The 9392-nt window shown below is 48.6% G+C and overlaps 1 long non-coding RNA gene across 1 annotated transcript; it reads left to right on the top strand.

Moving 5' to 3' along the window:
- The first annotated feature begins 6067 nt into the window (after positions 1-6067).
- On the top strand, positions 6068-8075 carry LOC135566359 (uncharacterized). The gene is made up of 3 exons (XR_010462052.1): positions 6068-6112; positions 6952-6995; positions 7312-8075. It is a non-coding gene; the product is annotated as an uncharacterized LOC135566359 (long non-coding RNA).
- The last annotated feature ends 1317 nt before the right edge of the window (positions 8076-9392 follow it).

The raw sequence follows: 9392 nt of genomic DNA, 5'->3' as shown, positions 1-9392 counted from the left end.
ATTTACATTACATTTACATTACATTTAAGTCATTTAGCAGACGCTCTTATCCAGAGCGACTTACAAATTGGTGCATTCACCTTATGACCTCCAGTGGAACAGTAGTGCATCTAAATCTTTTCAGGGGAGGGGGTGAGAGGGATTACTTTATCCTATCCTAGGTATTCCTTAAAGAGGTGGGGTTTCAGGTGTCTCCGGAAGGTGGTGATTGACTCCGCTGTCCTGGCGTCGTGAGGGAGTTTGTTCCACCATTGGGGGCCAGAGCAGCGAACAGTTTTGACTGGGCTGAGCGGGAACTGTACTTCCTCAGTGGTAGGGAGGCGAGCAGGCCAGAGGTGGATGAACGCAGTGCCCTTGTTTGGGTGTAGGGCCTGATCAGAGCCTGGAGGTACTGAGGTGCCGTTCCCCTCACAGCTCCGTAGGCAAGCACCATGGTCTTGTAGCGGATGCGAGCTTCAACTGGAAGCCAGTGGAGGGAGCGGAGGAGCGGGGTGACGTGAGAGAACTTGGGAAGGTTGAACACCAGACGGGCTGCGGCGTTCTGGATGAGTTGTAGGGGTTTAATGGCACAGGCAGGGAGCCCAGCCAACAGCGAGTTGCAGTAATCCAGACGGGAGATGACAAGTGCCTGGATTAGGACCTGCGCCGCTTCCTGTGTGAGGCAGGGTCGTACTCTGCGGATGTTGTAGAGCATGAACCTACAGGAACGGGCCACCGCCTTGATGTTAGTTGAGAACGACAGGGTGTTGTCCAGGATCACGCCAAGGTTCTTAGCGCTCTGGGAGGAGGACACAATGGAGTTGTCAACCGTGATGGCGAGATCATGGAACGGGCAGTCCTTCCCCGGGAGGAAGAGCAGCTCCGTCTTGCCGAGGTTCAGCTTGAGGTGGTGATCCGTCATCCACACGGATATGTCTGCCAGACATGCAGAGATGCGATTCGCCACCTGGTCATCAGAAGGGGGAAAGGAGAAGATTAATTGTGTGTCGTCTGCATAGCAATGATAGGAGAGACCATGTGAGGTTATGACAGAGCCAAGTGACTTGGTGTATAGCGAGAATAGGAGAGGGCCTAGAACAGAGCCCTGGGGGACACCAGTGGTGAGAGCACGTGGTGTGGAGACGGATTCTCGCCACGCCACCTGGTAGGAGCGACCTGTCAGGTAGGACGCAATCCAAGCGTGGGCCGCGCCGGAGATGCCCAACTCGGAGAGGGTGGAGAGGAGGATCTGATGGTTCACAGTATCGAAGGCAGCCGATAGGTCTAGAAGGATGAGAGCAGAGGAGAGAGAGTTAGCTTTAGCAGTGCGGAGCGCTCCGTGATACAGAGAAGAGTAGTCTCAGTTGAATGACTAGTCTTGAAACCTGACTGATTTTGGATCAAGAAGGTCATTCTGAGAGAGATAGCGGGAGAGCTGGCCAAGGACGGCACGTTCAAGAGAGTTTTGGAGAGAAAAGAAAGAAGGGATACTGGTCTGTAGTTGTTGACATCGGAGGATTCGAGTGTAGGTTTTTTCAGAAGGGGCACTCTCGCTCTCTTGAAGACGGAAGGGACGTGAGTTGGAAGTGTCAGGGATGAGTTGATGAGCGAGGGAGGTAAGGGAGGAGGTCTCCGGAATGGTCTGGAGAAGAGAGGAGGGGATAGGGTCAAGCGGGCAGGTTGTAGGGGCGGCCGGTCGGGCCACAAGACGCGAGATTTCATCTGGAGAGAGAGGGGAGAAAGAGGTCAGAGCACAGGGTAGGGCAGTGTGGAGCAGAACTGAGCGGTGTCGTTGACTTAGCAACGAGGATCTGGATGTCGCTTTCTCCATCTTCTTTCAAAAATGGTTGACGAAGTCATCTGCAGAGAGGGAGGAGGGAGGGGGAGGAGGATTCAGGAGGGAGGAGAAGGTTGCAAAGAGCTTCCTAGGGTTAGAGGCAGATGCTTGGAATTTAGAGTGGTAGAAAGTGGCTTTAGCAGCAGAGAGAGAAGAGAAAATGTAGAGAGGAGGGAGTGAAAGGATGTCAGGTCCGCAGAGGCGAAGTTTTTCCTCCATTTCCGCTGCCCGAGCCCTGTTCTGTGAGCTCGCAATGAGTCGCGAGCCACGGAGCGGGAGGGGAGGACCGAGCCGGCCTGGAGGATAGGGGACATAGAGAGTCAAAGGATGCAGAAAGGGAGGAGAGGAGGGTTGAGGAGGCAGAATCAGGAGATAGGTTGGAGAAGGTTTGAGCAGAGGGAAGAGATGATAGGATGGAAGAGGAGAGAGTAGCGGGGAGAGAGAGCGAAGGTTGGGACGGCGCGATACCATCCGAGTAGGGGCAGTGTGGGAAGTGTTGGATGAGAGCGAGAGGGAAAAGGATACAAGGTAGTGGTCGGAGACTTGGAGGGGAGTTGCAACGAGGTTAGTGGAAGAACAGCATCTAGTAAAGATGAGGTCGAGCGTATTTCCTGCCTTGTGAGTAGGGGGAAGGTGAGAGGGTGAGGTCAAAAGAGGAGAGGAGTGGAAAGAAGGAGGCAGAGGAATGAGTCAAAGGTAGGCGTGGGGAGGTTAAAGTCGCCCAGAACTGTGAGAGGTGAGCCGTCTCAGGAAAGGAGCTTTATCAAGGCATCAAGCTCATTGATGAACTCTCCGAGGAACCTGGAGGGCGATAAATGATAAGGATGTTAAGCTTGAAAGGGCTGGTAACTGTGACAGCATGGAATTCAAAGGAGGCGATAGACAGATGGGTAAGGGGAGAAAGAGAGAATGACCACTTGGGAGAGATGAGGATCCCGGTGCCACCACCCCGCTGACCAGAAGCTCTCGGGGTGTGCGAGAACACGTGGGCAGACGAAGAGAGAGCAGTAGGAGTAGCAGTGTTGTCTGTGGTGATCCATGTTTCCGTCAGTGCCAAGAAGTCGAGGACTGGAGGGAGACATAGGCGGAGATGAACTCTGCCTTGTTGGCCGCAGATCGCAGTTCCAGAGGCTACCGGAGACCTGAACTCCACGTGGGTCGTGCGCGCTGGGACCACCAGATTAGGGTGGCCGCGCCACGCGGTGTGGAGCGTTTGTATGGTCTGTGCAGAGAGGAGAGAACAGGGATAGACAGACACATAGTTGACAGGCTACACAAGAGGCTACGCTAATGCAAAGGAGATTGGAATGACAAGTGGACTACACGTCACGAGTGTTCAGAGAGTTAAGCTTACGTAGCAAGAATGTTATTGACTAAAATGATTAAAATGATACAGTACTGCTGAAGTAGGCTAGCTGGCAGAGGCTGCGTTGTTGACTAAGTAGGCTAGTTGGCATTGGCTGCGTTGTTGACACTACACTAATCAAGTCGTTCCGTTGAGTGTAATAGTTTCTACTGTGCTGCTATTCGGGGCTAGCTGGCTAGCTAGCAGTGTTTGATTACGTTACGTTGCGTTAAAAGAACGACAATAGCTGGCTAACTAACCTAGGAAATCGCTCTAGACTACACAATTATCTTTGATACAAAGACGGCTATGTAGCTAGCTATGTAGCTAGCTACGATCAAACAAATCAAGCCGTTGTACTGTAATGAAATGAAAAATGTGATACTACCTGTGGAGCGAAGCGAAATGCGACCGGATTGTTGAGTGCAGAAGTTCTGTTCGGTAGACGTTGGCTAGCTGTTGGCTAGCTAGCAGAGTCTCCTGCGGACCGAGTGCAGATGCGACCGCTCGCTCCAACCCGGAAGTGCTATGTTCTGCTTTCACACACCCAGTCTGTCTCATATTGCACCCTATTGCCGATATAGTGCAGTACTTTTGACCTGAGCTCATAGAGATTTGGTTAACAGTAGTGCCCTACGTAGGGAATATGGTGCGATTTTTGGGACGCCAAACCCAGGTCTTTTGATGATCCCTGTCTAACTGGAAGTTGGGATGTATGAGAAACAGGATGTTACATTAATAAACGTCTCCCTCATTTGGCTTTGAACTGTATCAGTCGAGGCCTAGATGTTATTACTTCAATAATTGGCTCAATCCCAATTCAACCCATCCCAGCCTATTGTATCCAGGCAGGCTAGGGTCGTATTTCAACGTATTTCACTGTTGTGACGTTGACTTTATCGGGTGATTAATTGTAATCCCTTTGTTTTTTTCCCTCAGAGAGCGTGAGAGAGAACTCCACGGACCAAAGAAGCGGGGGAGCCTTTAGCTCAGCGGGGGAGCCTTTAGCCTTTAGCTCAGAGCAAATGTTGCCTGTAATCCAATGATTCTGGTTTGGATATGTACGTACAGTCACTGTGGGGATGACGTCGTTGATGCACTTATTAATGAAGCCGGTGACTGATGTGGTAAACTCCTCAATGCCATCAGATGAATCCTGCAACATAGTCCAGTCTGTGAAAACTCTTGGTAAATTGTATGGTCTACAGCTTATCATGAGGTATTCTAACTCTCACTCCATCTAAGGCTAGGACACACTGCCAGGGTTGAGCTGAGGATAAGAGAGTAATGGCCAACTTGATCTATTTTGACAGTTCAAATAGTAGGGAAGGATCTCCTGTGAGAAAAGTTGACTTGATCAGATTGCACATCTTTTTTTAAACAACAACTCTTTCCTCCAAACGCAACTCATCTGCACATGATCCACTTTCCAGTGACAGAAATGTAATAGAAACAATACAATATAATAGAATAGAATAAATACAATAACATTGAATTTAATAGAATACAATAGAATACAATAAAATATCATAGAATACAATACACTACAATACAATAATATAGAATACAATAAAATAGAATAGAATAGGTCTTTTGCATGACCTTGCTGCTATGCTGATCCTTCCAGACACACTGTTTCTAAATGTATACACACTGAACAAAAATATAAACGTTGCATGCAACAATTTCAAAGATTTTGCTGGGTTACAGTTCATATAAGGAAATCAATCAATTGAATTGAATGAATTAGACCCTAATCTATGGATTTCACATGACTGGTTAGGGGCACAGCCTTGGTCGGCCTGGGAGGGTATCGGCCCACCTACTGGAGAGCTAGGCCCAGCCAATCAGAATGAGTCTTTCCCACAAAAGGGCTTTATTACAGACATAAATACTCCTCAGCACCCCTCCCCCTCAGATGATCCCACAGGTGAATAAGCCTGATGGGGAGGACCTGGGCTGGTGTGGTTACACCTTGTCCCCAGCACAAGGTACATCTGTGTAATGATCATGCTGTTTAATCATCTTCTTGATATGCCACACCTGTCAGGTGGATGGATAATCTTGATAAATGATCAAATGCTCACTAACAGGGATGTTAACAAATTTGTGCACAACATTTGAGAGAAATATGCTTTTTGTGTGTATGGAACATTTCTGGGATCTTTTATTTCAGCTCGTGAAATATGGGACACCTTACATGTTGCGTTTTATATTTTTGTTCAGTATAGTTTAACCCTCTCTCTCTCTCATTAGCAAAATAACCAACTATAACAGAGTGCTCCACTGCTCCTAAATTACTGGTAGCAGCCCGCCATTTCCTTTTTCTTCTGTAACAAAAGGTCGTTAAAACACAAAGAGATGATCTGTGTCCAAGACTCCTCCTTGTCCCTGCCGGTTTGTGCTGTCTTGCCAACTCCTATGGTCACTGTCACGCTAAACAATGACCATAGAAGTCGGCAAGGCAGCACAATAACAGTTTTGGGAACAGGCTACCTCATTCACTACCATTGAAATCAGGAAAGGCAAAATGCACAGGACAAAAGTGCACTTAATATGTTAAGGTTAGCAGGTTGTATGATTTGGTGGCTGTGCCAGCTAGTGACCACTCTGCAGAACTGCCTCCAGAACAAGACTCAGGACAAATAACGCTCTCCTTCCTGCCCTTTCTGCATCTTGTCGAGGCCTCCTGCGTTGCCAGGACAACCAGAAGGGGCTGACCCCGTCCACGTGACAGAGCTCCTCTCTTCTCCTGCCTCCGGGTGTAGTGTGTGTTGTCTGCTGCCACTGATTTGGGGGAAAGAGAAAGTGGTCTGCTCTGGTCTTGCCACCAGATAGTGGAGTTGGTCGTCTGGACCGAGAGAGCAGTCGGGCGTTGAGAGATGGAGCTCTCTGCGGTCGGGGAACGCGTTTTCGCCGCGGAAGCCATTCTGAAACGCCGCGTTCGCAAGGTGAGCATGCCGCCGTTTTTTTGTCGCTGCAGAAGAGCAGACGTGGGCGAGGGTCTCCGCGGCGTGCTTCGAGGGCGAGAACCGAGGATCTGTTTTTTTAATGACAACGGGGAGGCCTTGTTGTAGCTAGTAGCAAGCGGATGCTTCTCTAGCAAGCCGTTTTAGCTAGCCGAGAAGCTAGCAAGTGTGCTGTGCTGATGGTTTGCAGTGAATCGTCGTAAAAAAATAGCTAACGTTACACAAACGAGTCGGCGTGTAAAGACAACGTAACCTTTAGCTAATTAGCAATGCCAATTAAAATAAAGGCCGGTTTTGCGTCAAATGCAAATATATGCTTTGTCTTTTACTTTTTACCCAGACAGCTAGTCTAGAAATATATGATTGCACCCCACATACCATAAACTAGCTCGCCAAACCATACATTAAAGTCGACGGTGTGTCATTATTAACTTTAGCTACATAGCAGCTAAATCAGTTATTCCCTCTCTAGTTTGAGTGAATGTTTTGTCCAGATGCCAGTGGAACTAATCTGCTAGCCAGCCTGTCTGTGTCTGCTTGATGGTAGTGTTTTGTAGCAGCTTTTCCCTCTAAAACTACAAAACAAGACGGGCACTCCAGCCCAACGTGTTAGTCAGAACTGAGCCAGTTTATATTACTCAATGTATTGAGTTACGTATTATTTAGAGTAATACGTTACTGTTAATATTTATCTTAGTGATCATGAATAGCTAGATAATAAGAAGCCATTTTTGCTCTTACACTAGCTATAAAATGGCTGAATACAGTATAGAACACTTTTGGGCTTTTTCCCTCATTCCTCTGTACCTTTCTCTCTCCAGTCTCGCCTAGAATACCTAGTGAAATGGAAAGGATGGGCACTGAAGTAAGTGATTGCGTTCCTAACAAAAAAAATCATTCAGAATTGTGAGTCTTTGCATACCAGCAATCACCTTGTCTGAAGAGACATGTTGTGTTTTTATAGTACATCTATCCTACTAGCTACATCTTTCATAGACTTATAAGTCTCCAATTTATATCATAACCAGAAAATGTTAGCCTGAAATCCAGACCTGTTTTGTGCTAACATTCCACTCCTTGTACTCTGTGTCAAACATGGAGTGGAATGTCAGCACAAACATACTGTTACCCAGGTTATGTAAATGTAGAAATAAAACCATTGTGCCACCTCTTTGCTTTAGACACAGTACCTGGGAACCAGAAGAGAATATCCTGGATGACAGACTGATCGCAGGATTTGAACAGAAGTGAGTGGAACAGTTAACCGTATTTCAATTCTTACACATTATTCAATTCCTTTAAGAGAAGTGATGTTTATGACACAGTAAGAACATTTGAGAAATTGTCAAAAAGGGTAACACAATTCTCTCTCCTGTTCTCTCTCATCCCAACATCAGTTTTCCTGTTCTCCCTCATTTTCCCAGCCCCCCCCCCTCTCTCTCTCTCTCTCTCTCTCTGTTGCGCTCTCTCTTTCTCTCTCTCTCTCTGTTGCGCTCTCTCTCTCTCTGTTGCTCCCTCTGTTGCTCTCTCTCTCTCTCCTTGCTCCCTCTGTTGCGCTCTCTCTCCCTCTCTTTCACTCTGTCTATATATAAAGGTCTTATATCTGTGCAAGTCCTCTCTTTGTCTCTTCCTGCCAAACACACTTCAAAGCACTCTGCTGCTTACAGGGGGATCATGGAACTAAAATGATCCCGTGTGTGTGTCTCTCTTTTCTCTCTGTTCAGTCTTAGTCAAACAAACGTCAAACTGTTATTCTTAAGTTTTTTCTTCATTCAGATCCCTATGAGCTGACGCCATAGCAACCAACCGCTAGCTAGTCGTCCTGGGGACATTTACATTACATTTACATTACATTTAAGTCATTTAGCAGACGCTCTTATCCAGAGCGACTTACAAATTGGTGCATTCACCTTATGACCTCCAGTGGAACAGTAGTGCATCTAAATCTTTTCAGGGGGAGGGGGGGTGAGAGGGATTACTTTATCCTATCCTAGGTATTCCTTAAAGAGGTGGGGTTTCAGGTGTCTCCGGAAGGTGGTGATTGACTCCGCTGTCCTGGCGTCGTGAGGGAGTTTGTTCCACCATTGGGGGCCAGAGCAGCGAACAGTTTTGACTGGGCTGAGCGGGAACTGTACTTCCTCAGTGGTAGGGAGGCGAGCAGGCCAGAGGTGGATGAACGCAGTGCCCTTGTTTGGGTGTAGGGCCTGATCAGAGCCTGGAGGTACTGAGGTGCCGTTCCCCTCACAGCTCCGTAGGCAAGCACCATGGTCTTGTAGCGGATGCGAGCTTCAACTGGAAGCCAGTGGAGGGAGCGGAGGAGCGGGTGACGTGAGAGAACTTGGGAAGGTTGAACACCAGACGGGCTGCGGCGTTCTGGATGAGTTGTAGGGGTTTAATGGCACAGGCAGGGAGCCCAGCCAACAGCGAGTTGCAGTAATCCAGACGGGAGATGACAAGTGCCTGGATTAGGACCTGCGCCGTCTCCTGTGTGAGGCAGGGTCGTACTCTCTGCGGATGTTGTAGAGCATGAACCTACAGGAACGGGCCACCGCCTGATGTTAGTTGAGAACGACAGGGTGTTGTCCAGGATCACGCCAAGGTTCTTAGCGCCTGGGAGGAGGACACAATGGAGTTGTCAACCGTGATGGCGAGATCATGGAACGGGCAGTCCTTCCCGGGAGGAAGAGCAGCTCCGTCTTGCCGAGGTTCAGCTTGAGGTGGTGATCCGTCATCCACACGGATATGTCTGCCAGACATGCAGAGATGCGATTCGCCACCTGGTCATCAGAAGGGGGAAAGGAGAAGATTAATTGTGTGTCGTCTGCATAGCAATGATAGGAGAGACCATGTGAGGTTATGACAGAGCCAAGTGACTTGGTGTATAGCGAGAATAGGAGAGGGCCTAGAACAGAGCCCTGGGGGACACCAGTGGTGAGAGCACGTGGTGTGAGACGGATTCTCGCCACGCCACCTGGTAGGAGCGACCTGTCAGGTAGGACGAATCCAAGCGTGGGCCGCGCCGGAGAGATGCCCAACTCGGAGAGGGTGGAGAGGAGGATCTGATGGTTCACAGTATCGAAGGCAGCCGATAGGTCTAGAAGGATGAGAGCAGAGGAGAGAGAGTTAGCTTTAGCAGTGCGGAGCGCTCCGTGATACAGAGAAGAGCAGTCTCAGTTGAATGACTAGTCTTGAAACCTGACTGATTTGGATCAAGAAGGTCATTCTGAGAGAGATAGCGGGAGAGCTGGCCAAGGACGGCACG

This window comes from Oncorhynchus nerka, unplaced genomic scaffold (genome assembly GCF_034236695.1).
Source record: "Oncorhynchus nerka isolate Pitt River unplaced genomic scaffold, Oner_Uvic_2.0 unplaced_scaffold_5529, whole genome shotgun sequence".
NCBI classification, from domain to species: domain Eukaryota; kingdom Metazoa; phylum Chordata; class Actinopteri; order Salmoniformes; family Salmonidae; genus Oncorhynchus; species Oncorhynchus nerka.
This window is presented reverse-complemented; position numbering and strand designations above follow the sequence as displayed.